General features: G+C 37.2%; 1 pseudogene; it reads left to right on the top strand.

Annotated features, from left to right (window-relative positions):
* Positions 1-357: 357 nt before the first annotated feature.
* Positions 358-2886, top strand: LOC124974991 (vacuolar protein sorting-associated protein 54-like; annotated as a pseudogene).
* Positions 2887-25391: the final 22505 nt, after the last annotated feature.

The following is a 25391-nucleotide window of genomic DNA, read 5'->3' on the forward strand; positions in this document are numbered from 1 at the left end:
GGCAGCGAAGGCAGCGGCGGCTCCCCTGGAGGCCGGGGATGTGGGAGAGGTGGTGGCAGGAGCTGCGGAGGCGGTGCTGAGGGCCCGGGGGAAACTGCTGGCTGACAGGACACCCGGGAGAGACGTGAGGGAGCCGCCGCTGCTGCCTCTTACTCCCGCGTCCAGCTGGGCTCCAGAGGGCGGCCCTGTGCTCCCCAGGCCGACGGGCCAGTAGGCGCGAGGCAGAGGCGGGAAGCCGGTTCGGCCTGGCGGGGCTCCGGGTGGCAGCGGCGGCGGAGCAGCAGCCTCGGTTCGACGTGGAGGGCCGGAGGCGGCGGCGATGCACTAGGCCTCGCTCTGGGGTGGCTGCTGGGGACCGCAGTTGAGTGGTGATTTTATGCAATGGCTTCAAGTCACAGTTCTTCACCAGTGCCTCAAGGAAGCAGCAGTGATGTTTTCTTTAAAAAAGAGGTAGATCCAACAAAACACATTCGACCTGTGCAGTCACTGCCAGATGTATGTCCCTAGGAACCCACAGGTGATTCAGATAGTTTATGTGTTATCCCATCTCTAGTTACAGATCAAAATAGATGGACTGTATATCATTCCAAAGTAAATCTCCCAGCAGCACTAAATGATCCTAGATTAGCAAAAAGAGAATCTGACTTCTTCAGAAAAACATGGGGATTGGACTTTGTGGACATCGAAGTCATACCTTTATTCTACCTCCCACAGATCAACAGGAAATCTCTCAGAGAGAGAAGATGCATGAGAGATGCAAGAATATTTGTCCTCCTAAAGATACCTTTGACAGGACTCTTTTACATACTCATGATAAATCCAGGACAGATCTGGAGCAAGTACCTAAGATTTTTATGAAACCAGATTTTGCCTTGGATGATTCCTTAACTTTTAATTCAGTTTTACCATGGTCTCATTTTAATACTGCTGGTGGAAAAGGAAGTCATGATGCAGCTTCCTCAAAGTTGCTTCAAGAAAAGGCATTTGGGATCACAACTTTGTGAATTAGAAAAACTGATTGATAAAATTATGGTTGCAGAATTTTCTACTTACTCGCACAGTGACTTAAATAGTCCACTGGAAGATGACTGTCAAATTTTAGGAGAGGAAAGACTTGTATCTCTTGTATTTGGACTTTTAAAACAAAGAAAACTTAATTTTTTTAGATATCTATGGTGAAGAAATGATTATTACAGCAAAGAATATCATTAAGCAGTGTTTGATTAAGAAGTTTTCACAAATAGAAGAAATAGACAAAGATGTTATGAAGCTTGCAGATCAGATGAGAATGTTGAATTTTCCTCAGTGGTTTGATCTGTTGAAGGATATTTTTTCTAAGTTTAAAATTTTCCTACAGAGACTTAAAGCAACATTGAATATCATTCACAATGTTGTTCTCTCAGTTCTTGACAAAAACTCAAGAATTGGAGGAGATTTCATAGCAGAATAATGCTACAAAAGATAATTCGTTGGACAAAGAGGTGGCTTATTTAATCCAGGAAGGCATGTTTATAATTGATGCACTCAGTGAGGGCAAATTAATGCCTATAGTAGTTGATGCTACCTCACAAAGAAATGCATCTCCAAATAGCGAGCCCTGCAGCAGTGATTCGGTATCTGAACCAGAATGTACTACTGATTCTTCATCTAGCAGAGTGGACATCATCATCTGCTACTCCAGGAGTATGGATATTATAGTTAGTGAAAACATGAAATTAACTGACTTAGAACTGGGGAAGCTGGCAAATAATATCCAAGAGTTACTGTATAGTGCCTCAGATATATGTCATGATCAAGCCATCAAATTTCTCATGTCAAGAGCAAAGGATGGTTTTCTTAAGAAATTAAATTCCATGGAATTCATACACTTTCTAGATTAATGGAAACATTCATTTTAGAGACAGAACAGATCAGTGGAAGAAAAAGTATGTCATTACTTGGAGCACTTCAAAGCCAAGCTAATAAATTTGTAAATAGATTTCATGAAGAGAAAAAAACCAAGCTCAGCCTTGTCTTAGACAATGACTGCTGGAAACAAGCTGATGTTACTGCAGAATTTCAGGATCTTGTTGATTCTATATCAGATGGAAAGATTGCTTTACCTGAAAAAAAAAATCAGGGGAAGAAAGAAAACTAGCTGAAGTTCTCATTGTCGAGGGACAACAATATACTGTTGTTGGAACTGTATTGCTATTAATAAGAATTATCCTTGAATATTGCCAGTGTGTGGATAACATCCCATTTGTTACTACTGACATGCTTACTCATCTGTCAGATTTATTGAAGTACTTCAATTCAAGAAGTTGCCAGTTAGTTCTTGGAGCTGGTGCATTGTAAGTTGTTGGACTAAAAACAATAACTACAAAAAATTTGGCTCTTTCTTCATGATGTTTGCAATTAATTGTGCACTACATTCCTGTGATCTGGTCTCATTCTGAAGCTCAACTACCACCTAAGCAATATAACATGCTTAGGCATTTTGATCATATCATTAAAGATTACCATGACCACATTGCTGAAATATCAGCTAAGCTTGTAGCAATAATGGATAGCTTATTTGACAAGCTATTATCAAAGCATGAAGTGAAAGCTCCCCTTCCTTCTGCCTATTTCAGGAATATTTGTAAGCAAATGGCAAAAATGCATGAAGCTATATTTGATCTTCTTCCAGAAGAACAAACACAGGTGTTATTTTTAAGAATTAATACAAGTTATAAACTTCACTTGAAAAAGCAGTTATCTCACTTAAATATGATAAATGATGGAGGACCTCAAAATGGGTTGGACACAGCAGATGTAGCTTTTTACACTGGAAATCTTCAAGCTTTAAAAGGTCTTAAATATTTGAACCTAAATATGGCAGAGAGCTGGGAACAGAAGAGGTGACAACTTACTGGAAAACTGGGTAGTTCATCTGACCATGGGACATGTGTTTCTGAAGAAAATCTGAATGCCTGTTTCAAGAACCTGGAACCCAAAGTGAACTGAGGTGGGGGAAAGGGAAAAGGAAAGTATCAGTGTTGGGAAACTGGATTCAGTGGGATCTACAAGGAATGCCTTTTTTGTGCATTCTTAAGTGAGGAGTAACTGATCAAGTGTCTGTAACATTTTTCATTCTTTCTGGAAACAGACTCAGGTTCCTTTGGACCAAATCCAAAAGAACACATAGCTGTAACACAGCTGTAGTTGACTAGAATGCTCTGTATACTTTATATTAAAAAGTGCTTTGCATTTCTTCCAGTACAATGAAATTCATATGGTGTCCCACCTTATTTAATGATGGTACAATTTAAAATATTAAAATCTTAGTCAACCTCCGTAGAACGTTTTCTCTATGAAAGTAAAGCTGTTTGAAAAAATTATTTATTTACAGATCTTTCTTTAAAAAATAAACATCTTTTGATTGCTTGGGAAAAAAAGAAAAATAGAATACCTTAAAGTGACAACAATACCATATACATTTTAATATATTCAGACCATACTGGCTATTTGAACTATGCATTTCTTCAGGCTGAACCTCCTCCAAGTCTACTGAAAATGTGTCCAAGTAGCAAAAAAAAAAAAAAAAAAAAAAATCCGTTGCCTTCATACCAGCAGTCTAAAATCACTAGGCTCTTAACCTGCCAAATCATACTATAATGAAAAATAGCGAAAAATGATAAATCAATTTTTTGTCTATGGTTTATTTGAAAATGTAGAGTTTATGACTGATTAATTCTGGCACTTCTCTCATATTTTTACAAACTCGGCCCAGACTTGACACAAATGGCTCTCTGAGATTCTCATCCTAACTAACTTTCAGGAGCATGCTCACTTGCCTTTCTCAAGCTTTTGCTGTGCAAGGTCATCTGTCCTTCCCCCAGGTCATGTGGGGAAAAGACTTTGTCTTTAACACAGTTGCCCACACTGGCTCTCACTGTTCATGATCATTATCAAAGGCATTCCAATACAGGGAGGCTTGGTGCAGTCAACTTTTCTGTTCCTAATTTTAACACACAGACCACTCAGTAAGAAGGACTTAAGGGGAAAATAAAAGTTCTAAGAAAAGTACATGGTTCCCATCCAGCATCTACATTAAGCTCAACTCCATTTCAAGAAAATACTCCATACTATACATATCACATTGAGCAGAAAGGCAATTTTCTAATGAAGATGTTTGCCATTTCATCTTAAGTTCATGTCAATGAGCATGGTGTTTTATATCACATACCCATGCACATGTCCAACCAATTTTCCTTTAGTGACTAATGTTTAAGCATATTGTCAAGTTCACAAGTGCATGTGTGCACACACACACACACACACACACACACACTCTTTACTTTCTGAAGCACACAAACAAATGTAAAAGGATGAAATAAGTTCAAGATTTAAAAAAATAAATAAATATATACAAATTAACGAATGCCAAAATCATCTGTTAATAGATGAGATTATCAGCAGTGTACAAATATTTGAACAAGTTGAGCATTTCACCATCTTCAATTCTGTAGTGAGCTAAGTATCTAAGAGATCTGTCAGGCATATCAGAGTACATCCCAGAGTAGTCTAAGCTATAAGGACTTCCTAATCAAAGCAGAAGATTTCAACACACCCTAGAGGACACCTGAAGCCCCCACAGTTCTCAAACATGCAACAGCAATATGTACCTCTTTGTCCTCATGGTGAAATAAAAGCTTGGAATTAAATTCCCCGGCTTCTTGGAAAGACAGAGGGTACCCAGCAGGAGTGACCCCTCTGCCCAGTGTTGTGACCCACTCATAAACACACACTTTATTGGCTTTCTTGTCTCACTTCTCTACTCCCCACACCATTCATCCTGGCATCACCTCCCAAATAAATATTTGGACCCAAGATCTTGTCTCAAGGTCCACTTTTGGGAAACCCAATTAGAGACAGCCACAAAACCTCTGCGGATCAACCCTGGTCCAACCACTACAGTATTTCATGTTAACAATTGGTTCTTCTCTCCAGGCTATGACACATCAAAATCCCATGGCTCACCTCTTCTTTCCCGAAAGTATGGTCTCTAAACTCCCAGATAATCACATCATCTTTTGTGTGGAGGAGATTAGTTTTCTACCATGTTTTTCACCTAAAGAATAGATAATCATAACCTGTGTGAGACTATTTGCTTCCCCGCTGTACTGAGACTTGGATATAAAATGGACACCACCAACCCAAGGAAAGCATTCATATGTGGTGGATGAAAACTTGATACTGTCTCTCCCATAAAATGAACAAAATAACCAACAAAAAATTATATGTGGGAGAAATTGCAGGCATTAACCAGGGCTCTTACCTGCCTTAATTATCTACAAATTGTGGAATAAATATATAGTTAGATTTCAGGTAATGTAGATTTATTATGCCATGTGACAAGATTCAATAAACTACTATAGAAGAAATGATAGTAAGTGCTCATAATCTCAATCTGATGGCCTCAAGTTGTGCTGATATTCAAATAAACTCCCTAAAAGAGTCATTTTAAGAGGTGTCATTTTTTGTCACCTCCAAACATATCAAAAGAGTGTCCAGTTTCCTCCTGTTTCCTTGGCAGGTGATGGTTAACAACTGCTTCCCACAAGGTTAATTTGAAACTCTATCTTCCTGGATCATTATTATCTGTGTGGCCAAGCAGATACTGTGCTATTAAGAAGGTGAATTTGATGACAGTGCTTCTGGCTGTGATAAATGAGGTCACAGAGATGGAATATACTTTGGGTAGGGGACTCTCAAACCTAAACATGCAAGAGAAAATCCCAGTTGCCCAAATTTCAATCAACACCAGAGAATCTCTTGAGTGCAGGGTTAACCCTGTGATTTTTGAGATTTTGAAAACTCTCCATGGAAATTTTTTCCACATATCACAGAAGTCTTTTGATAAATCTTTGTTTGCCTCTTTCTCTCAGATCCTTTGTCTATAAAGTGGAAGTTCCATTCACCCTACTTACCTTATAGGAAAGGAGAGAAAATCGTACACAACCTTGTTAAAAAAATAGAAAAAACTTATAAAGAAAGAAATCACTGAGGCACAAGGATCCTATGATGCAGAAACCACAAACAGTCTAAAATAAAATTTAATGAGAAGCCCGTTCCAGAAAAATAAACATTTAAGGGAAACAGAAAAGAAGGATGGAAAGGTAGAATAAGAATGAAAATATGTTTTTTAATGAAAAAGTAAGTTTTTAAAAAAATTGTTCCATAACTAGGAAATAAATGATTTTTAAAAAACTTTAAAACTTTAATTAAATAGAAATAGAATAATGGATATACTCCTATAGTGTATTAGAAATGTGAAAAATGCCATAAACAGTATCATATCACACTATGAATCTAATGCTGTTGAATATTTGTGGGTGTTTCTGTTTAATTGTTCATGGGGATGCTGACATATTTATGGTATAATATCAATGGACTCTGGAATATTTTCAAACACCATTATTTAATTCTAATTATGTCATTCTATTGATTTCTAACATTAATCCATTATAAGGGTAAACAGTGAGCAATTAGATCAGTATAAATTGATGAACCCCTACCTACTATCCTCAAAATTTTTCATCTATAACCACAGAACCAACATCAAAGTTGAGCCCTTCAACTAACACCCAGACCCAATTCTGGCCATAGACTGTTTGAGGATGAGAGGCAGTCAGTGGCTTTGGTTCATTGTTTAAATTTCACTTGTTCTCCAAGCATAAGCCACTGTTTTAATTGTGGTTCTGGGATCGAGGATGCAGTCTCAGCTTCATCCAGAGAACTCACAACCAGTTTGAAACTTAATCTTCACAGCTGTTTTCTCATGCTCCAACACCAGGTCTTTCTGATGAGAGCAAGCTTTCTTCTAGATCTTAATACGAACTGCAAAAAGAGCATAGATGCTCTGTCCTCACTCTGACATAGGCTTCTCTCTACCATCAACTCCAACCATAAGTCAACTACTGTCCTGGTTCCCTGTGTTACCTTTCTCATGACTGCATGTTTATCTGGAATATTGAAACCAGCCATGTTCATAAAAGGCCTCTTAGTCTGACTTAGATAACACACAAGGCACTGAAATAACCAAATTCCTGTAAGGGACATCAGCAACCCTTTGTAGAATCACTGGCTTTTATGTTCCTAATCTAGACACCACAAGATTGAGGCCTGGCCTGTGTTTTAGTGTCTTCAAACATTCAAGAACTAAATATTTTGTCCAGAGCGTAAGAGTCAGGATCCTGGATAGGATCACTGGAAAAGTTTGGAGATAGCTATAGACATGAGTTTTCATTTGAATATCTTCAGATATATGTTCTCTGATTTTTAAAAAGTTGAGAGCTATTTTCAGTAGCTAATTTTGGTTGCCCTTGAAACTTCAAACCAAGCAGTACAAAAAAAATGCACCTTCTCCCTTCAAAGCTTTCCCTTTCATACCTCACCTAAATCCCTAGAGTAATTACTAGAATCTAAGTCCATTTACATGATCAATTTCTACACCTGGTCTTTAATATTTATAAGATGCCAGTGGTACCCAGTTTGTACTAAAAGTGCCAATCTACCTGGACACTTAAATTTGGGGACCAGTTCTAGATCACCCAACCAGCCACCACATATAACAATCCTACAGGTTCCACTAAAATAGTTACACAAGCCACGACAAGTATATTCTAAATTTTTAAAATGTTTTCATGGCCAAGTATCTTGGGGAAACTTAGTTTGAATAAAAGTAAAGGAATTTCTTACAAATGTTTTGAACATTTTCAGCCGATAACACAAGATTCAAGTGGAACTTTTGTTTTAAGTACTCAAAAGATTTGACCCTCATGAAACACTTTTTATGGGGACTCCTGGTGAACCAACAATTTTCCCTTTATCATTGGACTACTCCACAGGGTTCCAGCCATGAGACAAAATAAATTGGAACAGAATGATATGGAATGGGGTGGAGTGAAATGCAATGGAACGGAATCAAGTTGAATTGAATGAAGTAGAGTGGAATACCTGAGAATACTGGTAGCTTGCCAGAAGAGTACAAAAGAACCCAGTTGTGATCTAGTTTCCACTTCCAAACTCAATTGTGTACATCATTATACCTATTCCTCATCCTCATTATCAAAGAAGGCTACATATGAGCAGATAAATATTTCATAAACACATGCACCCATGTGGCAAGATATCCAACATCTGTACTTGTGCGTGCTGGTTACTCAGTGGGCAGACATTTCTAGAATCAAGGAAACCTTCAGAGATCTGCTTACATAGAAACATGTTCACCTATATGCTCTACTTTTGCCTATTAAAAATAGTACCTACTGTATGCTATACCTGAAAATGTATTTACCTGGGACCTAAAGGAGGGAAAAATGCTTTTATTTTTCTCTGGATCCCTAATTTCAATCAATTCTGGTTACTGGACTTTATTCCTTCTGATATTGATTCCTTCTTTATTCCTTACTTTATCTCCAGGTTTGTCTTAAACTCCTCAAGTACTGAAATTCTGTACTAATTCTCTCTGGAATCAGTAAAGTCTGACTATATGCTCCAAACCAATAATATTGTCTCTTCAGAGCCTTTATGAGCCCTATCTGGTCCTCCCCATCCTTGGATTTCTATTCTTTTGTTCTCACTGGGGTTGCACTACAAACCCCTAGGGTAAGCCCATGTTCTAGAAATGTTTTCTTTGCCAGTTGTAGTTACTTTCAACTAGTTTCCTGACTTGTCCAGGGATAGGTTCAGATGTTTCTTCCAGACTAGTCTCAGATCCAATTATTTCCACCCTAATAAAGGAATTTTGCTTGCTTATTCTTGAAGGTGGAAGGCCAGGGGAAGAGGAAAAGTTTTCTAAAGCAATCAAGTATCTCTAAGCCTCCACCAATGACCTTGCAACATCTCAAGACAGAGGGTCACGGTCATTCTGTTTCCAATGCCTTGAGAATAGATCCAAGTCAGAATTCAAGAATCAAGGCAGTTCTGCAAGAGTCCAGTGTTGGATCTAGCTTTGGCTAAAAACAAGTACTTTAAGTACTTAAATACTCTAAGTCCAAGAAGTCTTATTCAGTCATTCCTTCTTGCCTGCTATATACTATATGATCTACTTTTGCCTATTAAAAATAGTACCTACTGTATGCTATACCTGAAAATGTATTTACCTGGGACCTAAAGGAGGAAAAATGCTTTTATTTTTCTCTGGATCCCTAATTTCAATCAATTTTGGTTACTGGACTTTATTCCTTCTGATAAAACCCTTCCCATTTCCTTTGATAATTTTAACAGATAGAACTTTCTCTAAGCCCCTACCTGAATCCTTGGTTGGTTTGTCTCCTGCCTCTTATTGTCCCTAGTGTCACCAGGAACTACAATTCTACCCACACACTATGGTCTCTATGTAAAGGAGACCTTAGCACTTTTACTTAAGCCCTGTTTTTCCCATATCTGACTCTAGTTTGAGTACGTATACAACAAAGAAGGTTGATTTTGAGAGGGGAGACAGTTAAAGTCAGATTCTAAACAACCAACTTACATTCTACATGTGCAGAGTTTTTAAAAATGTCAATCCTTTCAAGCCAAAGATTCACCAACCAGCCAACAGATTCCAGCTCTGGAAAATTTGGTTTCACAAGAAGAAAGTCTTTTCTGGGGAATGATTTACATTCACATGGCTTGAGTACTCCCTGTTGAGATCTGAATTTCCAGGGTGAAATGTGTCTCTTGGCTGCTTAGAAGTCTCTATATCTCTAGTTGTGCTCCTATTGGAAGCTGCTGGGGTTCTTGGAGCAGAGAATTCCTGATGTGTAATGCTTCCACGGGAAGCACTATTTCAATAGCACAGGAATAACACATCTGGTGGGCAAGTCTGCCCACTGGGCCATCTTGTCTGCCAACATTCCCACAATTATTAAGGTTCTTTTGTGAGATAAAGATGCTGGACACCTGGATCCTTCCAAAAACAAAACAAAATTAAAGCTGCAATTACTTGTCTGCCCTGTGCAAGGCAATCTACCTTGCTGTCCTTTTGGTTTTACTGGTGACAAGCAGATGTCGCCCAGAGCAATTTGGAACCTGAGTAAATAGAATTCAGATAAGGTTCAAAAGAACTTATTCCAAAAGTACAACCAACCTGCCAGACAGAGAATATAGTAACTAATATACAAGGAACTAGAAATAAGCAAAGAGACTCATAATGACCCTCCAAGGCCCCAACCCTCTGGCAGGCCTTCCCCTCCTACCTGAAGCTGAATCAGTTCCAAGCTACAGGTTATTCCTGATCCAGATTCCAGGGCCTTTGTACAAATTTAATATACAGTCCTCTATAAATTCTTGAAATTAAATTTCAGGTAAATTTATGCTTCAAATCTAACAAATGGTCTTCTATTTTTATCTCTACAATTAGGCCATCATCATCTTAGTATCCCTGTATTGAGGAGCATTTGGGATGTTCCCATTCGGCTCATGACAGTGAGATCTGAAGCAAATCTCAGTTCTGTGCATTAATTCTCTTAAAGAAGTACTGCTACATCTCTTTTACAGGAGTACAGACTTGGCTATTTGGAGCTCCACCCAGTAACGTTATTCTTAGCCCACATTGTGCTCAGCTCACTTGATAAATATATGAGATTTCACTAAGTTTAACCATAGAACAGGCAGTAAGTTATTGCCCATTCTCCAGACATTTTGCTGAATTTATTCTTCATTGTAGTAGTCTGCAGTGTTTTAAAAGCTTTTTTTTTTTTTTCACATAGTACAGTAGTACCACCTTATTCATGGGGATACACTCTGAAACTGCAAATAGAGCCAAACCCTGTATACTATGTTTTCTCTATACACATATGCCAATGATAAAGTTCAATTTATAAGTTAGACACAAAGAGATGAACAATAGCTAATAATAAAGCAGGATAATTGCAACAATATACTGCAATAAAAGGTATGTGAATGTGAGCTAGCTCTCTGTATGTGTCTCTCATAATATCTAATTGTCCCATACTCCCTCTTCTTATTGTTTTAATGAAATGAGATGATACAACGTCTATGTGATGAACCTTAGTGAGGGAAATGCTGTCAGCATTGAGATGTATCATTAGACTACTACATAGGAGTCACTTGAACGTAAGCACTGCAATATACCAAAGTAGTTAATCCAATAACTGAGGCAGCTAAGTCACAAATGGGTGAGTAGCCTATAAAATACAGATATGCTGGATCACAAGATAATTCCAGACCCATGCAGTATGGAGCAGGATAGTGCACAATTTCTTTACATTTACTCAGAACAATGCAAAACTTATATGTTATGAATAGTTCATTTCTGGAATTTTCTACTTAATATTTTTGGATTGCAATTGCCTGTAGGCATCTGAGATTGTAGAAAGTGAAATTGCTGATAAAAAAGGAAATATTGTAGATGCTTGATAATAGTTTATAGAATCGATTAATCATAACTTCTCGTCTCTATCAAAAAGAGGGCCCCAGCTGTGGTTTTTGATATGATAAAGAGAGTTATAAAACATGGAATAGATGGCGTATGATAGTGTATAGGTACTACCATATGTTCACCAGATGAAGTCCTCAACACTGGCTCAATTAAACTAAGGAGTGACCTAAAACCTTAGCTAATTTTCTAAAGAACCATAGTGAGTAAAATATACTTTGTGAAGAAAGAGAAAGGTAAGTGCTAACTTGGAGAAGATGAGTTTTCAAGTCCAAGAAAAATATGTAAGAATAAGACTTTTCTGATAATGATTGCATTATAGCACGTGGCTACATCTTGCATTTGACATTGGTCATCTGTACCACAGAAAATGAAAATAGCTAACAAGGCTAGGTACTGCCATAAGTGATTTACGTGGAATAGCTTATTCTACCCTTACAAATTTCCATATGGGTTTGTATTTTACCAACACAACCTAGGAATTTGATATGTAGCAATAAAAAATAAAAAATAGAAATAAAATAAATTGAATGATAAATTATAATTAAAGAATAAGTATTAATATTCTAAACCCTGACTATAAATTAATATAATTCACAAGAGTCTGAAGGATAAAGGAGAATAGAAATAGAGGAACAATAATGTGAGTTTTTAAAATATTTTGTGGTAGGTAGCTAATAGATTCTCAAATTGAAGTATTTAAAATATAAAAATTCTAAGCTCTTAATTTTTAAATATCTGTTTGTTTCTGGGAGAATATTTTGGGAAATAATATTGGCTATTAAAAATGTTTTCCTGAGGTTGAGTAACTATTGTTTCAGTGTCACATTATGTTTCTTATGACAAATTCAAGTAAATCCTTTTAATTCAAATAAGATATTAATTTCCTCTTCAACGTCTCAAGTCAACTACAATCAATATTCACTTTTTTATTATTATATATGTTTTAGACTTGGTAGGATGGAGAAATTAAAAAGAGAGATGTGCTCTATAGATAAGATCTATTTCTTGAGAAACACCTTATAACTCTATAGTTATAGTGAAAATTTCTTCAAATTAATAATTACTATATTTTCATATCCATTAAAATGCAATCATATGTCAAGACTCTTGGTGTGGTTGGAAGAGACACAGGACCACCAGCTTTCTGCAGGCACTTGTGCTCACTATTGTAGCTAAACCCAGTTTCATGACACACCCTCCACAGTCTCAAACTTGCAGTGTGGGGCATAGTCACCCAGTGCATTTATCTTCATGAATTAGACCCAGTGGATGGCATGTCAATGCAGGGTCACTATTATCAGGCTATGGGGTCTCCTCACCTGTTCTTTTCTTGCCCCTTCCCTAAGGCAATTTGCAAAAGTGCCCTTCTCTTAGACTCATCACCTGGAAAGAAAGGGAATAGCAAGCATCTTACTGCTCCAGAGAAAGCCCAGCATCAAGAACTGTGGAATAGCAACACTTCTGAGACTAAGATGAGGGGAACAGAAGACTGGGGACCAGAGATGTGAAGACCAGGATTGGTGACTTGATGAGAAATGAAGAGAAACTGAGGGCTCCAATACACACACACACACACACACACACACACACACACAGAGAGAGAGAGAGAGGAGAGGAGAGAGAGAGGAGAGAGAGAGAGAAACTTTCATTTGTGAAGTTCAAAGTTCACATCCTGCTGAATCACTTCATCACTTCATAATAGAGAAGTGAAACAATTCTTTCCCTGTATAGTACCCAGCCTACAGAACCAACTGTGGAAGAGAATAAATCACTCTATAATGGAACACACCCTCACCTATCAAACTGACTAAAAATAGTCACAAATTATTTGTAATGTTTGAAAAAGACATCATCAGTGATCCTTCATTCTATATCATTTATTCTTCAGTAAGCACTTGAATTAACATTTTCAATAACAGTTTGTTGACATTTATTCATAGAGGAAATAAAAGCTTTATAAAAATCTGTGGTTTACTTTAGGAACTTAAGTTTAATGATTTAGAATCTCTAATAAAAGATCATTCTTTGCATTGTATTCTCTCATTTATCATGCTTGCAATTCAATTTGGATTTATGATGATAAGCAGTAATTTTCAAGAGGATTAGATTCAAAATATTAAACACTAAAGACCAGTTAGGAGATATACTGTGTTAAGAACCAGGGTATGCTAATGGTACTGACATATAAAAGACTGTGAGAATATCAATGCTAAAATATCAGGAAATTAGGTCTGCCTGGGATATGGAAAAGATTTAAGGTGAGATTATTAAAATACTACCATTTACAGTGTGCATATATTCACATTACTTCCTCTATATCTTAGAAATGAACTGTCCAAATCCAAGTTTCTTTGGGTACTTTGTTTTCCTCTAAATACCAATGTGTCATGGTAAAAGCCTTCAGTTCAGTAGATCGCAAATAATTTTTCCATCATGACCCTATGAAGGGTATGAAAGACATATTCAATGCTGATATAAGGCACAACATGTTCCAGGAAGTCATATGAATAAGACAATCCAGTAGATCTGTATACCTGTTTGATTCAGAATGTGTATCTCATGATCTCTATTCATCTCCAAATCTGTATTTCCAACTGACTATAATTATTTCCTTCTGGATTTCAGGAGCCCAAGTTAAACAGAAATCATGGTCATTCTCTATCAACACCCCCTTCTGTGTCTCTTTTCCTTTTAAAAATCTTTCTTATTTTTCTTAATTTTTAAAAAATTTTTTCGGTTCTTACATGACAATTTTACCCAGTTCAGGCAAGTGAAATGTCCTAATATTCAGTTCTTGTCTTTTTACACATGCATAAATAGGCCATTAAATAAGTTTTTTAGTGATACTTTTTATTAAGGTTAGAGCATATAGTTATAAATATACACAGATTATAAGGGTACAGTTTCATGAATGTTCACAAAGTGAACAGATCTATAATCCATAACCAAATTATAGTGCCCTCAAACTCTCTTTGTAACCCCACTCCTCGTTACTCTCACCTACCCAAGGTATAGTTTATCTACTATTTATAGCACTAAAATAATGACCTATTTTTGAACTTGATACAAATGGAAACTATAAAAATTAAATCAACAGAGTAGTCATGTGTTGGGAGAAATCCCAGTTCTGACATGCAGCAGTTAATGTCTCAAGTGTGTAAACTGTAGAGAGGAGCATTCCACTCTGACCACCTAGGAATGTAAACAACTGCCCCCAAATTTACCTAGTTTCACCAAGGGAACCTGTATAGGGGCCTGGTGATCTGATCCCCCGTGGACATTGTGATTGGGTTAAAGTCTATAAAATGTATGGTTTTTCCTGCAATATAACTGAGTTTGAAGGTCTTGCTCGCCACAAGCCTGCTTTTACCAACTCCTGGGGCCTGGGGTTATGACTCCGTGGTTCTTACCTGGCACCTGAGCTAGCCTGGCACACACCCTACAGTCATCGAGTTGGCAAAACATCTGAAAAGGCAAAATCAATAGTGACCCCTAAACGAAGCAAACATGAGGAGATTTTGGTCTTTAAGAATTCTTTTCCTTTGGAACACTTTAACACTGATGGTGGGTTTGCAAATTAGTACAACTACTGTGGAAATCAGAATGGAGGTTCATCAAAAGATGAGGCAAGGAACCACCACACGACCCACCTATACCACTCCCCAGTATTTATCCTAAAGATTAAAGTCATCATACTATAGTGATAAATGCATACCACATAGATAGCAGTACAATTCATAATAGCCAAACTACAGAACAAGCCTAAGTATGCATTAATGAATGAATAGATAAATAAAATGTGTTTTACACACCACACCACACACACACACACACACACCACATAATGGAGTTTCATTAAGGCAAAAGAAAGATGAATTATGTCATTTACAAGAACATGGATGGAACTTGAGGACATTATAGTAAGCAAATAAGCAAACTCAGAATGTCAGTGGTCATATGTTTACTCATATGTGGAAGCTAGAGAGAAAAAGTGGGGGACAAAAGGTGGTGTAGGGAATTTTCATGGAAAACTCAAAGGGGAGTTCAGTAGACTAGAAAAGGGACAGGGGAGGAAGAAAAGAGAAATAATGGAAACTAATCTTGGCCAAATTATGTGTGCATGTATGAATATGTAACAAGAAATCCTACCATTATATACGTATAATGACACCACTAAAATATGAAAAATAGAAACTCTTTCCTTTGGAAATAAAGCGTATCCTAAAAGAGATCACATGGCAGGACATAAGAACCTAGAGTCTAGGAATCAAAGATTTAGCTCTGTTTTGCTTTAATTGTTAACTGGTCCGTAATTGTAAACAAGGATTTACAGTTTACCAAATTGTTATATGACAGGACTGCGGTAGAACAGACATTTCCCAAATTCTTTGTCAGTCTTTGCACAGGTTCATACGAGATTCAAATGGAAAGGTTGCACTGGGAAAGGGAAAAGAAGAAGGTAAGGAGGAACGGCGGAAAAGTTAGGGTCCCATCCCTGCTTTAACAAGGCTGTTCTGATTCGTTTTATTTAAAAATATTAGTCTCCCTTATAAAACTTCTTTTGGAAATAATGTTCCACAAATTCATAAAACCTATTGGGATTAATAGTCATTTTATTCAGGTCTTGTGGTTCAATTTTTAACCCAATTTTACTTTATTTTAGGTCCTAAAATATTTTAAGCCATTTTAAAGGATTGAAGCTTCAATTCCTCATTTTCATAGTAATTGAAATTGTCCATTTAGTCTATGCAATAGGACCAGTGAGTGTATACCATGTACGAAAAGCAGTTACTGGCTGAGTAGATGATGTAGTATTATGAATTCTGGTAGTTTGATTCTGCACTTTGAAATCCTGGACACATGACAAACATGGATTTGGGGCAGCCTGACTGTTAAATACATGGGTTTGATGCTCCCTGTTAAACCTGAATAACATTTTTGCATCATACGTCTTCAACTGTTTCCTTCTTTGTTTGGTTCTAGCCTTCTCAGTCTTGTGCTATTGCTAAGAGAAGGCTGGCTTCATTCTCAGCACCCTTCAGCAGAACAGTTCATCCATCTAATTGACTCTTCAGTAAGATCAGGCTAATAGTCACTAAGCCTTTTCAATGAAAAATATATCCTTCTAGTGACCATGCAGGGGATGTGCATGTGTGTGTACTGATCTGCACAATCTCAGGGGGAATTAGCAGGAGGAAAAGCCATGCCCAACTTGAACCTAAGTTTCTCAGTTGTTATTCCTTGTACAACCTAAGTCTGCTACATGTATTGCCCATTACTCACACCACTCTTGAAAATTACAGCACAGTGTAATGAGAAGAGTCCTTGGGTAAAACAGTCAGGTTCTGACCTCACTTTCATAGACTCTGCCTTTTCCAACCTGAGAAAGTCGTACCTTCTCTTTAGCACAATTTCTTCCCCTTCAACATCTCTGTCCCAGTACTCTGGAAACTAAAATGGAATGACAGCAGGAGATACTAAGACACTTAATTTTCTTTCCAGAATCTACTATCCTAACCAACTCCCTTCACCATATCAGCTCTGAATTTATCTGGTCCCCTATAGCCATCAAGCCATAAATGAACCACTACAGTGATAGCCTTCCTTTATCCATCTTTTATCACACCCTAATGTTCTTTTTCTTAACTCTCCTTCCATAGTTATCTACAGTGCTTAGGTTCTTCTGTTTCACCTAGTCAACCAAGGCCTCTGCTTATCCTAGGTATGCTTAAGCAATATTTTATAAATTCTTCAAGCAGAGGGGACTAAAGATGATCTGGACACAACAAGTATCTTCATCTAAAGCTCAGAATTACAGCCTTAGCAAACTCTATCCATAATCAATGGATAAAGCTTTGCTGTGAGAAAGGAAACTGGAAAAGACTGAAATGAATATCGTCACCCATAGTTCTATATTTCTTTCCATGCTCCAAAAAATAAACAAGTCTTTTCTTGCAAACAGAACCTAAAGTTTACAAAGACTTTGCCCAATACTTCTTTCATAAATACTCTGCAAAGTAATTAGAAGGCAAGCCACAGCCTTTTGCCTCTCCGTCCAAGCAGTGAGTGCATACTCTTTGTAGATAAACCCTCTTTAGATGGGATCAGCAGGGAGTAGAAAGTCAAGTTTTGTCTCTTTACAACAAGGTTACATTGCATAGTGCAGAACCATGAAATAACATAATCTGAAATTTTATCTTGACCCTCCCCCACCTAGATTTACTGTTATTGAGACTGACTGAGGTTCTTTGTTTTAGGAAACTCATCACAACCAGGAATGGAAGAACTTGGTCTTCATGGATACAGATATACAGTCCAGTCACCCTTAGTAACAAACCTTACCAAACACACAGCAAATTACACCTCTTGAATGGTTCTTTTGACAGTAGGAATGTAAATCTGCATGACTACATTCCTCTCCCCTTCTCTCTATTTATTTTCCATTGAAAGATCCCACCTGAAACACCATTGACACGTTCATAGACTCTTCCACAAGGCTAAGTGAGAAAAGATGTGTCCAACCTTGCTCCTCAAAGTATAGCCCTTGGACCAGTAGTAATGACATCTAAGAGTTGGCTAGAAATGCAGACTCCCAGATTCTGCCCTTGACTTCTGAAATCAGAAACTACATTTAACGAGTTTCCCTAAATGATTCATAATCTTTAATTAAAGTTGGAGAAATGCTGTCTACATCAATGGCTCTCAAAATCTACTTCCCATTACAATTAGTTGAGAATTTTTCTTAATACCAATGACTAAATACCCTCAACAAATTAATAAATTGGAATTCCTGGAGGGGGAATACAGATTATCAGTTTAAAAATTCTCAAGGTGATTCCAATGTGCATCAACTTTGAGAATAAGAATAACAACCCAAAGATATGTATCTTTGGAGTAGTAGAAATGGGAAGAGTGAATTAAAAAGAGAAATGTGAAAGGTGAGCATATTTGGGGCACCCTTCCTATAGAGTAGACCCCAAACTTCCCTGTGAGACACAATGCACAGTATGAACCTGTGATACCCTCTTATGATTAAGATCACCTTGAGGACCATATGTGTCATATGGTCACCTGATGCCCTAACTGCTATGACAAACACCCTTTATAAATTTGAAATTTAATCACATGAAATTTTAACAGTATAAAAGTGGAAAAATTATGTACCATCATCAAATCGGATTAATTTTCTGAAAGGTGCAGTGCATTTTCTTTCATCCTTTCAATAAACCATCAAGTTAGTTTTCATTATTCCCATTTACAAAAAAAAAATAAGGAAATGAAGGATTATATGTAAGGAAACCAAAACTTTGAGGGCATATGTGTCTTCTCAAGATAAACAGTTATTAAACTGCAGGACTAGAGTAAACCCAGGTTTCCACAACACCTTATACTGCAAACTAGAGTGCATGGTGAGAAAGAGAAAAAGAGCCAGTGACAACCAGGCTCAGTTGAGGAATGACCTTGTGGTCACAGCTGTCACTGTATGTCCTGTTGAACATAAAAACTTTCCTGGAACACCAACATCAGACAAACCCACCCTGACCATAACAGACCAAGACACAAACAAGACCACTCCATCACCATGTGCGAGCACAGACAAAAAAAAATATTGTCCATGCCAGAAAAGTGACCAAATAGCCCTATATCCAGGCTGATGTGAATGACTGCTGATGTCTTACCAATTTCAGTTCTAGCCTCATTTCATTCCATGTGCCTTCTACATAGAAATTATTATACCCAATTACAGAATTGTTTTCCAACAGCCTTTGATTAAAAGCAAAACTCTTCTTCCTTAAACAGTCCTTAGATCACTGAGTATACACTAAAGTCCTGTCTTTTCCAGCACCTACTTAAGGAGACATCAAGGGTTCCCATGGTGCTCAGACTTCATTGTTGAATTTATTTTAGGTTGATGATAACTTAAGTTAATCATCTACAGCTCTACATTTTTACTTCTCCCTTCCCATAATTTGTTATTGATATCATAATTTGTATCTATTGATACAAACAGCATATTAGAGTTATTTTAATATTTTCACTTTTTAACTTTATGGCTCATTTTATTTTTCACTTTTTTGTGGTGCTGGGGATAGAACCCAGGGCTTCATGCATGCTGGGCAAGTGCACTACCACTGAGCTACACACTTGGCCATTCAACTTTTAACTTTAATATCAGAATTTAAAAATGACTTACCCACCACCATTACAGTACTATGCTGTTCAGTGATTTGCACACCACCATTAAAGTTCTAAAGTATTCTGTATGTTTCTGTTTTTATCCTTAGCAGGAATTTTTTGGGTATTTTACATGGTATTGTGTAGCTCTTTAATATCCTTTCATTCAAAGTCTTCTTGATTAGACAGCTAAAATACTTATGAAGTTGAAAAATTCTCATTTAGGTAAGTCTGAAATTTTTATCAATTGATTTAAAACAACTGAACCCTTCCTGGTGATAGAACCATGTCTCCAAGCAGTGTATACACATGCATGCAAGTGAATTTTACATCTAGAGTTTTCTAGTAAGTGGCAGAGAAGGAAATTTAAAAACAAATATTGACTTTGATATTTTTAATGATCAGTAGGGACTAAAACTGATAAAATTTTCTCTAGAAAGACAGACAAAAGACAAGATAAATATAAAATGATACATTCTGTATCTGTTTTAAAAGGGACAGATGAAATTATCATTGCCTGCAGCTTTTATAGGTTTACTAATGAGTATTGAGGAGACAGTATGCCACAATAATTAAGCATTAAGTTTCTGTAATCAGGAAGAACTGTGTTCAAATTCTGCTTTGTGTCTTCAGGCAAGTTACTTAACCTCTCTGATACAGCATTTGCACACCTGGCATATGGTAAATTCTCAAAAATGTCCAAGAAATTGACCTTAAGCCAAAAGTTACCTATTTCTCTGCCTTCCTGAAACATTTTCCATTTGTCTTTCCTTTAAATAGGAAAATTGAAGGTGTCTATGGAAATGAGAATATTTTTAGCAAGATTAACAAGTATACATTTTCAGAACGTAATAATTCAGGGTGAAAAAGGATGTACCATTAGAATAAGGGGTATCTAAAGGGAAAAGGAGGATAGGAAAGTGAAAAGAACAGGCATGGGAAGTAAACACCATTCATTTCACAACATTTCCCAGGACCAGCCAGTTCTCCTGGAAGCCCCACCAAACAACCAATAAAACTTGGTTCAGGACAACTGGAAGGAAACAGAGGGAACATGTGCTTCTTAGTTTATAACAAAGGCTTGATGCAGCATAAGCTTTGGAGGTCATTTATGCTTCCATGATATTCTAACATCTTCTTTAGAGTAGGTTTCCTTTTTCTATTTCAAGGAAAAGAAAAAAAAATGAGAGTAAAATTCAGGGAGTTGCTAGGCACGGTGGTGCACACCTATAATACCAGGCATTTGGGAGACTGAGGCCGAAGGATCTCAGGTTCAAAGCCATCTTAAGTGAGGTCATAAACCACTCAGTGAGACCCTGTCTCTAAATAAAATACAAAATAAGGCTGGGGATGTTACTCAGTGGTTAAGCCCTCCTTGGTTCAATTCCTGGTACCAAAAGAATTTTTTTTTCAGAGAGTTTGTAAAATACTGAATTTAAGTGAGAAAATTCAGTCACAAAAGATGACATATTGTGATGTCCAGATCAGGAAAACCTACAGAGACAAAAAAGCAGACTAGCAGTCACCCTGGAAAGGGATGGGTGAAGAGGAGTTGGAAGAAGGAGGACACAGTGCGTAAAGGTAACATGTTGGGGTTTCTTTCTGGGTAGTAGAAAGGCTTTACAATGGAACGAAGGAACTCTGAACACACTCTCGTTGAACTGTACTCTTTAATGAGTGAACTGTATAGGGTGTAAAGTATATATCAATAAAGCTATTTTTAAATTCATTTAGTTGTACTTCAAACATATTCTTTTAAGAGAAAGACAGAAGTTACAGGAAATTACTCCAGTAGGTCACCCAAAGTTGTTCTTTGGTTTTTTGTTTTTCTTTTGTTGTTGTTTTGTTCCTCCCTTGGTGGAGCAGTATGCAAATGTGGAAAGAAGCAATGAGTGTATCATTCAATTAACAATGGTCCCTGCAAATACGATGCTTGTCAGCATGGGAAGTGTAAACAAAGGGCAAATAAATACACTCATGTAAAAACGTGAGCACAATTTGTGTTCATTGACCACAGCACTAAGTTTTTTTTTTTTTTTTGGTATTTGAAATTTTTATTTTATTATTTTATTACATAGTGACAAATTTTGATATATTTACGAGGTACAAAATGAAGTGATTTTTAATACACTGTGAAATGACTGAATCGCAGTAATTACTAACCATCACTTCAAGCATTTACACCACAAAAAATAGTTTTAAATCGTGAGGAGTTGTTGAGCATCTGGTCAGCTCTGCCTCCTTGCACTGAAAATCTCACTGTGCATGAACCTGTGGATGCATTTGTCATGTTTTGTCCTGAAGTCACTAAATGCATAGAGGGTGAAAGTTGTCCCTTATTCATTCCTTGGTACAAAGCTCAAAACAGTGGTGTGTACAGTACAGATTCTTAATATGCAGTGTTGACCAAATAACCCAAACATAAAAATCACTGATCACATAGAGATTTTGGCTAAAAATACTAATAAGGATTGCTTTAAGCGACTACATTCCACAACTAATGGACTTTATACACCAAAACAGAGAATATATGCCTCATCATCAAAAGACCATTTTAAAAAATATTTTTGTTAGCTCTTACATTGTCAGTGTCAACAAATAATAGAGAATTCTTTCTCCTTCCCTCCCTCCTCCTCGTCCTTCTTCTCCTCCTCCTCTCTCTCTCCATCTATCTCCTCCTTCTCTCTCATAAAATTAATCACAATTGCTGCATTTTCAGTCAGAGTCCTGAAGAGGCAAATTCAAGCAAACCTTCTCCAACTTAACTAGGTATGAGTCACCTGATAACAGCACTTTGACTGAGAGAGATCTGAGTCTGCATTCCTAATAATTTCCTAAGTGATGAAGATAGAGCAGGCCCATGACCATTCTTTAAACAGCAAGAGTAGATTTCAACAGAGGACTCTGATGGTACTTTCATTACCAGGAATCCCCTTCTTTATTATGATGTCAAAATAGCCCCACATCTCTAGAGTTTGGAAATGAGAGTTTTGATCACTGGTACCAAAACACAGGAGGAATTACTTCTTGGGATTCATAGCACAGTGGGGCAACCATAGGTGGTTAGTCAGCTTTCTGCTGCTATGACAAATATCTAAGAAAACCAACTTAAAGGAGAAAAGGTTTATTTAGGTTCACAGTTTCAGAGGTTCAGTTCATGTCACTGGACTTCTGTTTCTGGGATTGTGGAGAGGCAGAACATGATGAAAGGGAGCCTGGTAGGTGACCAGGAAGCAAAAAAGAGGGAAAGAGGTCAGGGACAGAATATAACCTTCAAGGTCATGCACTCAACAACTTAAACCCTTCAAGTAGACCTCACTTTTAGAGTTTCTACAACCTCCCAAGAATCCATTAAGGTAGGAATCCATCAATGGATGAATCCATTGATAAGTTAGAGCCCCATAATCCAATCACCCAACAAAGGACCAAACTATGAATTTGCTGCACTGGGGACCAAGCCGTTAACACTTAAGCTTTGGAATATTTCAGATCAAATCACAGCAAAAGACTACAAGAATTTATGATGAATTTCAAAATAATTAGAACAGTCTGCTGTTTCCCAACATAGAAAAATGATAAATTTCAAGGATATGAAAATTCTGATCACCTTGATCTGATCTTTACATATTGTGTATATGTATCAAATTATTTTACTCTACCCCATCAATATATGCAAATAGCATGTCAATTTAAAATTTTTAATTTTTTTAAAAAGTGAAAAACAAGCTTCAAAATATTTTTTTCTCTCTCACAGAATGACTAAAATATTAAAATGGGTAACTTTTGTAAGGAATTCAGACTTTGGATCAGAATGTCACTGTTCCCACATTCCCATGAGTCTCCAAGAACATACACTGTTTCATTATCCATGGTCTCCTCTGGACCACTGGTCACTGTGGAGGTTTTGTCCCCTCTCTAAACATTAAAGAAGTAAGAGGTTGGCTCAAAAGTCCTCTGCCTTCTCAAACAACATCAAAAGGAAGGACAAAAGGTAAGGATTGCTTATATCCCAGATGATGATCATGAGCAAATGCTAGATATCCTTATAGAAACTGGAGCCTGAAGTTTAAATCTGAGTTTTTGGAAACTCTGATATGTTACATTCCTCCAAAATAAAATACTTTGCATTTCAAAAATGAGAGGCAGAACATGATGGCAGGAAGCATGTAGTAGGTCCAGGAGTAACAATTACATCAGCAGTAATACTTAATAAAATATTTTAAAACAAGAGTAAAGGGAAACCAAGAATTTCTAGGAACCTTGAGCAACTTCTAGAAGAATCAAAATGCATCCACATCCTTTCAGTATATATATTGTCCTGGCTGGGAATCTAAACCTCATACTCTCCAGGTTTCACTCAGTCCTGTTGACTTATCCCTGGTTTAATTTTGATGAAAATAAATTCCAGTGTGGAATTTATATCCAGTGTGGATATAAATTCACACAGTAAATCAATTCCTTCTCCTCACAATGCCTCCTGTGTTCCCTTCTCTTAAGACCAATTTTGTCTATGGAAGGTCATGAATTTTTCTGACTAATGACAAATTCTATGAAACTCTGTGGAGTTCATACAGAGACAGGTTCTATCACTCCCCTGTGCAGAACTCTGGGTAGAATCAGAAATATCCTCTCCCAGTCACTCAAAAACCCTCAACCAACAGGCACATAGTAATTTGTTCATGTAGCTGTTATTTAAGCAGCATACACAACATATAGCATTTTATCTTTCCCTGTAAGAGTAGAATTAAAAAGCATACTGCTGCACAGAAGTGTAGAGATTGTTTGCCAATCATGCAAAACGTCCTGGATTTGATCCCAGTACCACGGACCAAAAAAAAAAAATCATCAATTTTAATTTGATGAGTTGACACCATATTGATAGACTGAACTTAGTTAATTCCATACGGATGGAGGGGAAGACTATGACACTATAAATCAAATAAACTCCCAGTGACTTTCAGGGGATAAGTACTATTTTGCTATAAACAGGATTTCCTGAGGGTCTATTTCCAGAAGATAGGGAATATAAAGAAAAGATTCAAGTGCAAGTAGATTTGGGAGGGTAATCTCAGGAAGGGAAGCACTGGTGGGCAAGAGAAGTGAGACAGGAAAAGAAAACAAGTAAGTAGATAATACATCACCAGGCAATTGCTACTGTTGGCAACTGAAGCTTAAATCCAACTGGGTACACGGGGAGAGAGGGACAAGGAAACAAGGATATTTACACTCATGCCCCCTTCTGCCATTGAGCACTGCTGCAAGGGGATTAACTCTTAGACACTCTGGCTTGCCTGTTGAGCCTAGCAGCCACCTTCAGCCAGAAAAAGCCCCTGGAAGAGTCATGGGTGTCAGCAAAGCAACAGCCAGAGGTAGAGGTGAGTGCTGACAGGATGTAGGTAGAGGACCAGAGAGAGCATCTGCTTGCAAGCCCACCTGGGCACTGGAGCAAGCAATGAGCACACAGTAGTGGACAAAAGATAGGACTCCTGACTTTAGCAAGTGACATCAGAGAAGAACTCTCTGAAAAGTCAACACTGCTTAATTTTTTTGAAATGACTTTTATTGAGGTCTAAATAAAAAAGCAAATCATTCCATGAAAACATAGGCAAAGGATTTAGACATTCTCTAAAGAAAATACACAAACATCCATGAGCATATGAAAGATGCTCAACAGTTTAATTATTAGGGAAATGAAAATATACACTGCTTTATTTTGACATAGTTTAGACTTCTGAAAAGTTGAGAAGTATAACAGAATTTCCATATATCCTTTACCCGTTTTCTTCAGTGTAAACACATTACA

The sequence above is a fragment of the Sciurus carolinensis genome, unplaced genomic scaffold (assembly GCF_902686445.1).
Source record: "Sciurus carolinensis unplaced genomic scaffold, mSciCar1.2, whole genome shotgun sequence".
Taxonomy (NCBI): Eukaryota; Metazoa; Chordata; class Mammalia; order Rodentia; family Sciuridae; genus Sciurus; species Sciurus carolinensis.